Below are 12,317 nucleotides of genomic sequence, written 5' to 3'. Positions count from 1 at the left end.
CTCTGAACTCTCCTCTCTTCCCATTCACTCTCCTCAGAAGATCTCTGCTCCCTTGGCTTTAGTGTCATTCCTATGTTGATGCTGTAAAATATTTACTCTCACCAAGACCTCTTGTCTGAGCTCAGACCTGTCCAGCAACTGCACACTGGGTATCTCCTCCTGGGCATTTTATAAATTTGTGTAAGACTGAACTCATGACTTTCTCCTAGAGTTTATGCCTCCTCTACCGTTTCCTATCAGTAAATGCCACCTCCATTCACTCGTTATTAGGAGTCCTCATTTGAATGCTCTTTCCCTTGGTGTAAACTTCAACCACACACCAGTGTCCCAAATTAATCCACCACTCCCCAACCCCATGTCCATTATCCTAGGCCAAGGAACCATCAACTTTGATTTCATTATCACAACAGCCTTCTGACTTGTCTTCCTGCCTATGATCTTGATTCTGTTCTACTTCATCCCCAATCCATTCTCAAGTACTCATTTTGGAACAAATTCTATCATCTCATGTCTTCAGCCTAAAACTTTTTCATGGGTTACTATCACTCTGCGGATAAGGTCCAAATTCATTAATATGATTTGCATAATTGGCTCATCTCCCATTCTTACACCTTTGCTTTGCCTCCCTTTAAACTCTATTCTCCAGCCATGCTCAGTTTTTTTCTAGTTTCTTGAGCCCACCAAATCACCCCTCTGCTACAGGCTTTTATAGATTAGCTGGCATTCTCTTCTCCTTTTCCTTGCCAAACAATAGCTATTCATCCTTCAGGTCCCAGTTGAGACAAAAAAAACTTACCCTGACAAGCCTTCTCTGACCAGTCCAGTCTGGGTTAGGCGGTCTGCAGTGAACTCCCAAACACCCTGTATTTTTCCCCATCAAATCACACTCTATTGTTAATGCCTATTTACATATCTTTATCTTCCAGTAGACCTTGAGGTCCATGAGGGCAGGAAGCAGGTCTGTTTTATGGGCAATCATATGTCCAGCACTTATCCCTGTATTATATGTTGCATGATTACATGAATAGGTGATTGGTAGACTCTCTGATCAGCAGCAGAACTCTGCCAGGTCTATGTCAAATAATGTTTCCTCAGAGAATTAGAAAGATTTCCAAAGTTCCTTTGTCTAAGACGAGCCTGGCAGCCACAGTATCTCCAGGAACATCCACTCCCTGACATGTGGCCAACACGAGTCTACTGAGAGATGCTCAGCTGCAACTCATCGCAAAGTGCTATGCCCAGCACAAAATAATCTCTTCACTTCCAGCAAGGGAAGTCAATAAATGAAGAATCTCTCCTAGGGTGTCAGGAGCCTAGGGAGGCAGAATATGGAGCAGAAAGATCTAGAAGAACTCAAAGTCTTCCTAGAGAAGATTCTATTGTACTGTTCTCTAAATCAGTGGTTTCAAAACTTGAGCTTATATCAGAATCACCTGGAGGACTTGTTAAAGCACAGATGTCTAGGCCCGACCCCCAGAGTTTCTGATTCAGTAGGTCTGGGATGGAGCCAGAAAATTTGCATTTCTAACAAGTTTCCAGGTGATACTGATGCTGGGGACCACAACCCTGAGAACCACTGCACTAAACATTTGAGTCACCTCTCTTAGTCATACAAACATAAGAAGAAGTAGGCCTCTACTGTCCTGGGGGAATGGGAACACCTCTCCTAAACCCCTGGAAAGGAAGATCTCATTGCTGCTCAGGAAGTGGGGAAAGTTGCACAGGGATTAAAGAACCTCTGGGAAATAAGAACTCAGAAAATCAAAACCCCAGTCTCTTCTGTATTGAGGTCGAAGATTATTAGAACCATTCTGATAACGCAGGACCATTCAGATTATTATAACTCTTCAAGACATTAGGACCTTTGTGGTAGTAGTTCCTACCCAACATTCACTCATTCATTCTTCTGAAAACAGCTCATTTTCCTCTGGGAATCACCGTTCCCTAATTCTCGGCCCTTATAATTCAGGTAAGACAGACATCCCCCACCCCACCCTGGCACAGGAAAGAGCCTCAAACACAGGTCTGTCCAATAAACATGTGCCACACCCAGCCCACAGTGATTGGTTCAGAACTGGCAGGATACAAGTTGGTCTCATGAGAGTCAACCCTGGACAACTGTTAGGACAGGGACCCTCTTTTTCCCCTGGAAGTGCCAAACTGAGAGAAGGTAAGTCTGGGGCTTCCGGTAGCCACTGCCTCCCAAGGGAGGAGTGTGACAGAGATGAAAGACATACTCCTGACAACATCATCTGGATCCAGCAGGGCCTGAAGTTGAAACATTCTTGGACTTGAGCTCAATTTCTGATGCTTGCAACTGAAAGAATCTTTTGGGTTTTTTTTCAATTTTTTTTTTTTTTTTAATTCTAGTTAGTCAACACAGAGTACAATATTGGTTTCAGGAGTAGAATTTAGTGATTCATCACTTACATAGAACACCCAGTGCAAAAGAGTCTTGAGTGATGAAATTCTACTAGTAAACCCTTGCATTGCTCTGGCCTGGGATGTTTAACCAGCTGCTCTAGTGGTTTCTCTCAAGAAAGACAGAACTGCCAGGCCTATGGATTTACTAGGCCCTATGAGATTCTACGGAATAAATTTTTTCCCAACAAACCAATTCTTCAGCAAGGCACCTAGCCTCAGCACTGCTTACTTGCTCTTTCTCTCCTCTCTGAGCTCTCTGAATATAAGTATGCACTCTGTAACAGTTTTCTGGGTTTTTTTTGTTGTTGTTCTTTTTTTGTTTTTTTGGTTGCCATGCAAGATAGCTGGCTCACAGGTGCTCAATTATTTAATGACAGTTGTGTGAATGACTGTTTGCAAACAGCCTTCAAAAGGAAAATAACAAGTGTGGGTCTGATTAGTCTGCATCCAAAGGGAATGAAAGAAAAAAAAGGAGAGGGGGGTCAAGGGGAACAAAGCACAGAAGTAACACTAAACTAAAACAGGTCGTAACTTGCAAAGGTGAGCTTTCAAAGTCAGGTAAATCTTCACTCCACTCTAGAATATTTCTACCTAAATCCCAACTCCCAGTAGAAGCTTATTCACCATTTTTTTCTTTGAAAAAGCCATTGTGGAGGAGGGGGTGCCGGAGGAAGATAGCTAAGATGGTGACTCCCACGTAAGTCAGCTTCCTCTTCCCAAATCAGTTTCCAGAAACTCTGCCACATCATGCAATGAAATGAGCAACCCGTGCCACCGCCCCCCCCCCATGGCTTCTAGCTCAAAGGAAAGTCTCAGAATCGTGGACAAAGACGATGGCAGCCCTCTTTTGGTGGCTTTAATGATAAATAGCTAGTTCCCTGCCCTCACAAACCCTGACCTCATGGAAAAGAATTACTTACCTGGAAAAGAGAACACAGGAAAGGTTTGTAAGTATACCTGGCACAGGGTTTGTCACTCACATCTTCGTAGTGAAACATGCCTGTTGCCTCCTGAGGAGTCTACCGGAACCACTAGGCACAGCTGTGGTCACGGGCTCTTCGAAAACTGGGCCCAAGAAGTGGCCCATCTTTCTGACATCAAGAGACCTGCCATGGAAGAAAAACAGAAACAGCACAGATGGAGCTGCTTTTCAAATCCTTAGGGATGTCCTGAGATTAGCAGCTTTCCTCTGTGTCGGCCTCAAAGACTTCCTTCACAATTGTTCATAAGCTAGCTCAAGGGATAGGCAGTGAAGTTCACTAAAACAAAAACATAACTCAAACATCCAAAACAGCTGGTGGAAATTGTGACGGTTTTAGAGGAGCTGACTTATCTAGCTGAGTCAAAACAAGTGTGAGCGCTTCAAACAGGCACGAGATCAGAAACAAAATTAGGTGTTTATTGAGTGCTGTCCTTCTTGATTTTTTTTCTCCCCGGCCAGACATGAATCTCCTCCTTAGCTTCATCCCGACAAGGAATAATATCCTTTATGACATAAGACTTAACATTTGGGGAAATTCATTTTAAAATAAGGTTTTCGCCCTAATTGTAAGAGTACTTTATGTTATTTAGAGAAAATTCGGCAGGGGGGGAAGCTAAATAAATAAACATCCCGATGCTACTGTTTCCGTTTGGTTTTTCTGACTTACACCCATCCCACACAATTTTAAATATCTATATCTTTATTAAAAGGACTTATTTTAATTCTGATTTTTCACCTAGTATATTATGACCATTTCCCCTGGTCGTTGATCTATTCTTCCACAACATTTTTGTCTGCAAATGAACACCATCAGTTATTTAACTAATGCCAATTATAAACACTTAGGATTTTTCTAATTTTGTGCTATGGTAAACACTGTTGTGAAGAATATCCTTTTGATAATCTTTGCACAGGTACAGAGGAAATTTACTTTCTCTTTTAGGGCATTAAAATTCAGGAAATAACATGAATGGTAATTAGCACAGAAGGAGTACAGCCCCTTTCTCCCGAGACTTTCTGCCAATTCTCCTTTTGCATATTTTCAGACCAGTTGGATAGCCACTGTTAGAACTTCAAGGCCTTCCTGGTTTCACAGAAGCTTTGCTTTCGGTTAAGTTCATGGTCTCTTCAGTTTTCAATGCAGAGGCGCTGAAATAACTGTTTTTAAAATGCATGGCAAGAAATAAAAGCAAATAAAATAAATAAGTATTAGGGAAGATCACTAATCCTGGTAGGAAAAAGAAAATAAAGAACTACATCAAAAAAAGGTATCAGGCTGATTACACTGGGCCACTCAAAACTTTATCTTCCAGAAAACTGTCAAATTTAGATAATTCATAGCAGGTTTTACAACCACAGAAAACTAGCTAAAGTTTTCCACTTTCTTATTTTTCCTATTTTCTAACTCAAAAAGTGAAATGAAATATTCCAAAGGAGAAGACTCTTAAATGGCAGTATTACCTCTCATTCTAGATTTACTGCCCACACTGAACAACAATTGCTTCTGTATTGGCACGAGCCATTCAGCCACTCACCATCGGGAGATGAATCATTCCCCATGAAAAATCATTCCAGAATTTGGATAACAGAGAAGTTTGCCTCCCGCCAAAAGCTCAACAAATGCTGATAAAATTTGGGGAAATCATGATCATGAAAGTGTGCCCAAATTTCAAAGAGTGTCTCTTAGTAGTCACTGCACTCTCTGCCTTCTGAAAACAGCGTAAGTAACTTCATGCACACACAGCCCCTGCCAGTTTCCCTTAAAAGTCTCGTTCTCTTCATCACCACCGAGTGGAATTAAAAACAGTTGGTCAAGCTCCACTAATCGACAGCTGCTTGCAATTAGATGAAGCATTTAAGAGGCATTCTCTTAACTACCTTCCCAACTGCCTAACCATTCAGCATGAGCAATACACCGTGACAATTTGCCAGAATGTTTAACTTATCTCCATCTCTGGTGGTTTCTATACCTTCCTTATTTTCTTCAGTCTTCCCACACACTGTCTGACTCTTCCAGTTCCTCTTGTTAAATTAGGGGTATACAGAGAAGGGATTAGTTGAAACCAGGTCGAGCTGCTTTGTGCTAAGATGGAAAATTCTACCCAGGCAACTATTAGAGGGCAGAGTAGATCTTGATGTTTCTCAAGGAGAAGGGGGGAAATGCCTTTTCTTTTCTCTTCTTTTTTTTTTTTTAAACAATGAACTGGAAAGTTTCACTGTAATTTTGCTCCTTAACGGCAATGAGGAAAAATAAAAGTTACTGGACTTTTATAAACTCTTTCCAACTCTCATAACTTATAAACATTAATCTTAGAATAGGGAGAAAACAGATAGATCATTTTATTCAATTTTTTTCTTTACAAACTAGGCATCCAGAGCATAGATGCTTTTCTCAATGTCACAGAAAAATTGGCAGAGCATGAACTGAACCCAACTCTCCTGATTCTCAGTCCCGATGGACTTGTGCTGCTCCAGGTCCCTTCTCTAAAGAGAAAATCTTCCCATCTCTAGAAGGAGCCAGAGGCCAGGATTTGCCGTATCCAAAGGGATAAAACTGCGGTCCTCCCAAGATTCTCTAGCCAGAAGCCTATCTTAAAGTGGAAAGAAAAATAGACTTGATACGGCTTTTCTTTTGCAATTATTTTTCTCACTACCCCATGCACACACACAGGAAAAAACGCTATCTGCAAACCTAACCAGATTTTCTGTTTTCTCTCCACCTCATTCCCATCCTACCCTCATTTGACCAATTTTGTGGTACAAGGTAGGAAGGGAAGGAAAAAGAAATGAGAGCGGTGGGGGCAGGGAATCAGTGGAAGGAAGCAGTTATACCCACTCAAAATTCAGGAAGTTGGGATGAGAGTTGGGACAAGAATGGGAGCCCTCCCACCCCAGACCTCATGCTCACAGCCTTGGCTTTTCCTTACACCCCTCTTCCTGAGGCTAATCACCTCATCTCCAGAAACCTCCTCATAACCTCACACCTCTAGTCCAGTCCTTCGGACAGTTGTGGAGTCTTCTTTCTGTACCTGTGGGCATGCTAGAACGTCAATTCACTTTCTCCTTAAACTTCTATTTCCGTTATGCTTACAGTAGAAAGCTATCCTCATTCCTGCTTCAAAGTCTTTTTGTTGATCATTTCATTATGCTTCTCTATACAATCTACATATAATATGTTCCTGCTATATATGTGGACACAGATAATAGGTCCCAGCTCCATTTACATAGAGAGATATATAAATGATAGAGATAGAAATGTTTAAAATTTTCCTGTGGCCATCATGTTCCAACTATATATATATATTATATATATACATATATATAATATATATATATTATTCTGGCTCTTTCCCATATTGCAAGATGGCAGGTGAAAAGGCTGAGAAATCAGAAAGGAAAGAGAAGAAACCCAAAGCCAAGAAGGCCGATGCCATGGCAAAGTTAAAAAGTGTAACCTCAAGGCCAAAACACTCAACAGGGAAAGCCTCACTGCAGCCCAAATCCCATCCTGGTCAAAGAAATTGGCAAATATTCCTGATCTGCTCAGTACAAGAGGAAGTATTCGGCAGCTAAATTCAGGATTGAAAAGAAAAAGGAGAAAGTTCTTGCTACTGTCACGAACCCGGTTGGTGGTAACGAGAATGATGGCTTCAACTGCCTAAACTTCACAAAATGCCTAGACGCCATCCTACTGAAGAGGTTCCTCAAAAGCTGTGGAGCCACAGCAAAACCCCTCAGGCAGCAGGTGAAAAAACTGAGCTACCCTCCCTCCCAGGACCATTCTGATCATCCTCCCTCCGCACCACCGAGGTAAATAAGTGGTCTTCTGGAAGCATCTGAGCACGGGGCTTGCCATTTGCGCCTGGACTTCTGATCATCACAGAATTCTCTACATAGAACACAAGAGACGTTTGTCATCACCACCCCCACCAGAATTTATATCAGTGGTGTGAAGTCCCAAAACATCTCACGGATGCTGACTTCAGGCAGAAGCAGCTATGTAAAGCCCAGACACCAGGAAGGTGAGGTCTTTGACAGAGAAATACAAGCTTATAGAGCCGCACAAGGTTAATCAGCCATGGACACCCAAATTCTGCCCCGAATCAAAGCTGGTCCTCAACTCCAGGGCTAGCTCCATTCTGAGTTTTCTCTCACCAATGTGGTTCATCCTCATAAACCAGTGTTCTAAATTTCTTACAAAGAAGCAAACAACTGATACGTTTCAAAAAAATTATTCTGGTTGGCGTTAGTACTACAAGTATAAGCTGGTCAACCTGACATAAGTATATTATAAATCTTACAAATAATTATTAGATAGATAAATGTATTGGAAATTAGTCTCTTAATGAACTCAATGACATTGTTTTTATCCCAATTAATTCATGTATCTGTGATTTATTATTAATGCTACACTGTGGCAATTTTCAGAATCACATCTTCTCCCAATTTTTCATTTTCATAGAGGTAAGCACTGAGAAAATGCTTGTTTCATCCACCTAAATATATAGAGGAAATAGAAGTTTTGTTACAGTGATGACCCTAAATTCTAGGTCTCCTTCCTAGTTACATATCAAAATGACAAAGTAGTCCATCATCAAAAACTATTTTTAAAGCCCTACCTGATGACTGCATATTTAGGACTTCCTTCAATTTATTTTTTATTTAAATTCAATTAACATATAATATATTATTAGTTTCAGAGGTAGAGTTTAATGATTCATCAGTTGTATCTAACACCCAGTGCTCATTACATCACGTGCCCTCCTTAATGTCCATCACCCAGTTACCCCATCCCCCCACCCCCTCCCCTCCAGCAACCCTCAGTTTGTTTCCTATAGTTAAGAGTCTCTTATGGTTTGTCTCCCTCTCTGATTTTGTCTTATTCTATTTTTCCCTCCCTTCCCCCATGATCCTCTGTTTTGTTTCTTAAATTCCACATATAAGTAAAATCACCATATAATCGTCTTTCTCTGATTGACTTATTTCGCTTAGCATAACACCCTCTAGTTCCAGCCATGTTTTTGCAAATGGTAAGATTTCTTTTTTTATGGCTGAGTAATATTCCATTATTTATATATACCACTTCTTCTTTATCATTCCTCTGTCGACGGACAGCTGGGCTCTTTCCATAGTTTAGCTATTGTGGACATTGCTGCTATAGACACTGGGGTGCAGGTCCCCCTTTGGATCACTATGTTTGTATCCTTTGGATAAATACCTAGTAGTGCAATTGCTGGGTCGTAGGGTAGCTCTATTTTCAACTTTTTGAGGAACCTCCATACTGTTTTCCAGAGTGGCTGCACCAGCTTGCATTCCCACCAACAGCGTAGGAGGGTTCCCCTTTCTCCGCATCCTCGCCAACACCTGTCATTTCCTGACTTACTAATTTTAGTCATTCTGAGTGGTGTGAGGTGGTATCTCATTATGGTTTTTGATTTGTTTTGCCTTGATGCCAAGTGATGTTGAACATTTTTTCATGTGTTTGTAGGGCCTCCTTCAATTTTGTTAAAAACCAAGAACTAGAGATCAATTGCCTTGAGAATAGATTTTGGGTTTGCTACATGATAAGAGTTATTCATTTTTTCAACACTGATGTCAAGGTTTTGAGTTATTCCTTATTTTGCCCCCCAAGTGATTTTTACACCCTAGGACAAGGCACCCTAGCAAGATTCACTAGGAAATAAGTATGACTTTATTCATAAGGAGGTAGGAAAGGTAAGTGAGCCCTTTGGGCAGATCCATTTTAGGAGATCATAAAAAGAAGACAATTCTCTGAGAACTATATGTGCCTGCATAGCCTTAGGATTTCTTCATGCACCTTGGGAATATTCTAGGCTAAAGATCCTGCATGACCCAGCCCCTACCTGCTTGCTAATCTCCTTTTAAACCCTTCTTTTCTCCATGCTTTCTGTTCCTCTGGGTCCTTGAGTGTGGAGGTCCTGCTGTTTAAACATCACTTTCTCAGAGACACCTTCTCTGACCATCCAACAGAAAATAGGTTTCCAGGGTGCTCTCTCTCAAAGTTCTTCACTCTTCTCCTTCCTAACACTTATTACAACTTGCCGTCATGTATTCATTTGTATTTATTTTAGTGTCTAATGTGGTCCCCTGCCAACATTTTAGCATCAGTTGAGAACTTGTTAGTGAAGCAAATTCCCAGGCCCTACCCCACACCTGCTGAGCAGATCTCTGAATGAAGGTCTGAAGCAATCTATGTTTTTTTAAGACTTCTAGGTGTTTTTGATGCCACTAGTGTCTGAAAACCACTGTAGTGACACATTCTCCACGAAGGTAAAGACTATGTCAGTTTTTTTCAACACTTCATACTCAGGACTTCACCTAGTGGCCAACACATAAGAGATGCTCTATAAATACATGCTATTGAAAAGACGAAAGCTTGCCCACAGTAAGAAATACATATATATAGTGACCCATTATGTATGGAAATATAAACATATATAATAACAACTTCACAAAATAAGACCCTTATCACATACCATACACTCCAAACATTCCCCAGCCTATTCTATTTGTTCTATTTTTTTCTTATCTTTTTGTCTTTCTTTTCTTTTCTTTTTCTTCTTTTTTCTTTCTTTCTTTCTTTTTTCTTTTTTTTCTTTTTCTTTTTTTTTTTTTTCTGACAAGAGGACCACGAAATCTATTTCACACTCCACTAATGAGTCTTCTGTGCAGTACGAAAAGCCCTAGTCATTGAGAATGTTCTAAAGAAATTCATGCCCGTGCCTCTGTTATTCTTTTAATCTGGAATCCCCTTTTCCCCTCATATCCTCATACCCAAATCCTACCGATTCTTTAAAGCCCAACTCTCATAGTAGATTTTTCTTTTTTTCTTTAGAAGATTTTCATTTATTTTGCAGAGAGAGAGAAAGTGCACAAGCTGGGCAAGGGGAAGAGGGCAGAGGGAGAGGGAGAAATAGACTCCCTGCCGAGCAGTGAGCCCAACACCGACACTGACACCGGGCTCCATCCCAGGACCCTGGGATCATGACCTGAGCTGAAGGCAGACTCTTAACCAACTGAGCCACCCAGGTGCCCCCACAGATTTTTCTGATATGAAGGTAATCTTTCCCTCTTCTGAATTCCCACATTTTCTCTGTACCCAGCTTATAACTTTTCTTACTTTGTCTTTTTAATACAGTGCTTACTAACTTTTCCTATTAAACTTAATCCTTCAGAGCAGAATTCACATCTGATTCATCTTTGTACTCTTCACAGCATGCAACGCATAACCAAATACGATTTCCTAAGTGAATTAAAAATTCAAGGAGGGAGCTGTTAATTTCATTTATGGTTCTGCAAAGAAATATTTTTTAAGCTTTTATTTATTTATTTGACAAAGAGCACATGCAGGGGGAGCGGCAGGCAGAGGGAGGGGGTGAGTCAGGCTCTCCGCTGAGCAGGGAGTCCAATGCAGGACCCTGGGATAATGACCTGAGCCCAAAGCAGACATTTAACCAACTGAGCCACCCAGGTGCCCCTGTGAAGAAATATTTTAAAAGGAAGTAAGGTTTCAGTGGGGGGCTGAGAGAGAGAGGGCATATGAGGAATAGGGAACCATGTGGACAAAGTGCTCCAAGCAGAAAAGCACAGGGACCATTCAGGCAATGGTATGTGCATGGTGGAGAAAAGGCTAGAAAGGCAGATGGGGTCCAAGGGCAGAGTGCATAAGACTTGATTCTGCAAGTAAAGGGCAACCATCACAGGTCTATGGTTGCTTTTCTGCTTTAAAAAATAACTGTGGTGGAAAGATGGAAGAGATACAAGAGTGAGGCAGCCACGAAAATGCACGCTCAGACCTTATGGCAGGCAGCACATTGACTGATCACCCAAGCCACTGCCCCCGTGGATCCACCACCACGTTCAGGCTGGGAACATACTTTCCTGGCTGCCCCCAACCAACGGCTGGAGGCACTGGCACTGACCCATTCCACTGGAACACAGGACTATTCCAACTTTGGCTCAAGGACTCCCCATCCACCTGGCCACAGTTTCATGAGAATGAAGCTGCAGTCTGAGCCTGCCTACACAACCCTCCTGCTTTCCTCTAGTCAGATCTGTAAGGCAGTGTGAAGGTTCTCCTGACACTCCAGCCTCTTCACCTTACCTCTTCCCAGGCATTTCCCCTAATAAATCTCCCATACTTCTCATCGTGTCTTGACATCTGCTCCTCTGGGGATGTGAACCAACTGCGGAGAAGCAGATAAGATTAGAAAGGAGGTAGAGGCAACGAGGTAAATGGAAATAACCTTGTATTAAAATACACATATGCCTGAAAATATACATATGTATTTATTAACGTATACATATGGATGTTGACTACCTGACACTCAACCTGATTAAATTATCAAAACTGGAGGAAGGAAGAGTTCACTTAGGAAGCCAGCATGTAGGAAGGAATGCAGATCTTTCGTCAAACTGCATTTCTTAGTAGGCATAAATCCAACTGAGGTCAGAGAACACGAGGCAAGTTTTCACAAAACGTGAGATGCCTGGCTGACCAGGACACTCTTGCCATATCACGTGCCACCAGGGAAGTTTGGACCACAAAATACAAGCAGATGTCAACACTTTCACCTTCCACTTTCTAAATATCGCTGATTGGGCCAAGTTTCATTTCACTTATTGGGCCACTTTCCATGTTAGGGGAGAAGGGTTGAGGAAGGGCGAAAGAAAGTGTTAGGATTCAAGTTTCATATCTGCTAAAGTAAACTGATGTTGCTTACTTCTGGGTTTCAAGAGGAAAGCTTCCCTAAATCAGCCAACAGTTGCTGAAAAGAACATAGAGACCGGGGGTAGACAAATATTTCCTGTAATGGGCCAGATAGTAATTATTTCCCTTTATGGGTCACACAGTTCTGCCACCACTGCTCGATTCTGCTGTTACAGTATG

Source organism: Eumetopias jubatus, unplaced genomic scaffold (genome assembly GCF_037043125.1).
Source record: "Eumetopias jubatus isolate StellerSeaLion01/CBP00866 unplaced genomic scaffold, mEumJub1_p1.0 scaffold_6, whole genome shotgun sequence".
Classification (NCBI taxonomy): domain Eukaryota; kingdom Metazoa; phylum Chordata; class Mammalia; order Carnivora; family Otariidae; genus Eumetopias; species Eumetopias jubatus.
Note: the sequence above shows the minus strand (reverse complement) of the source record.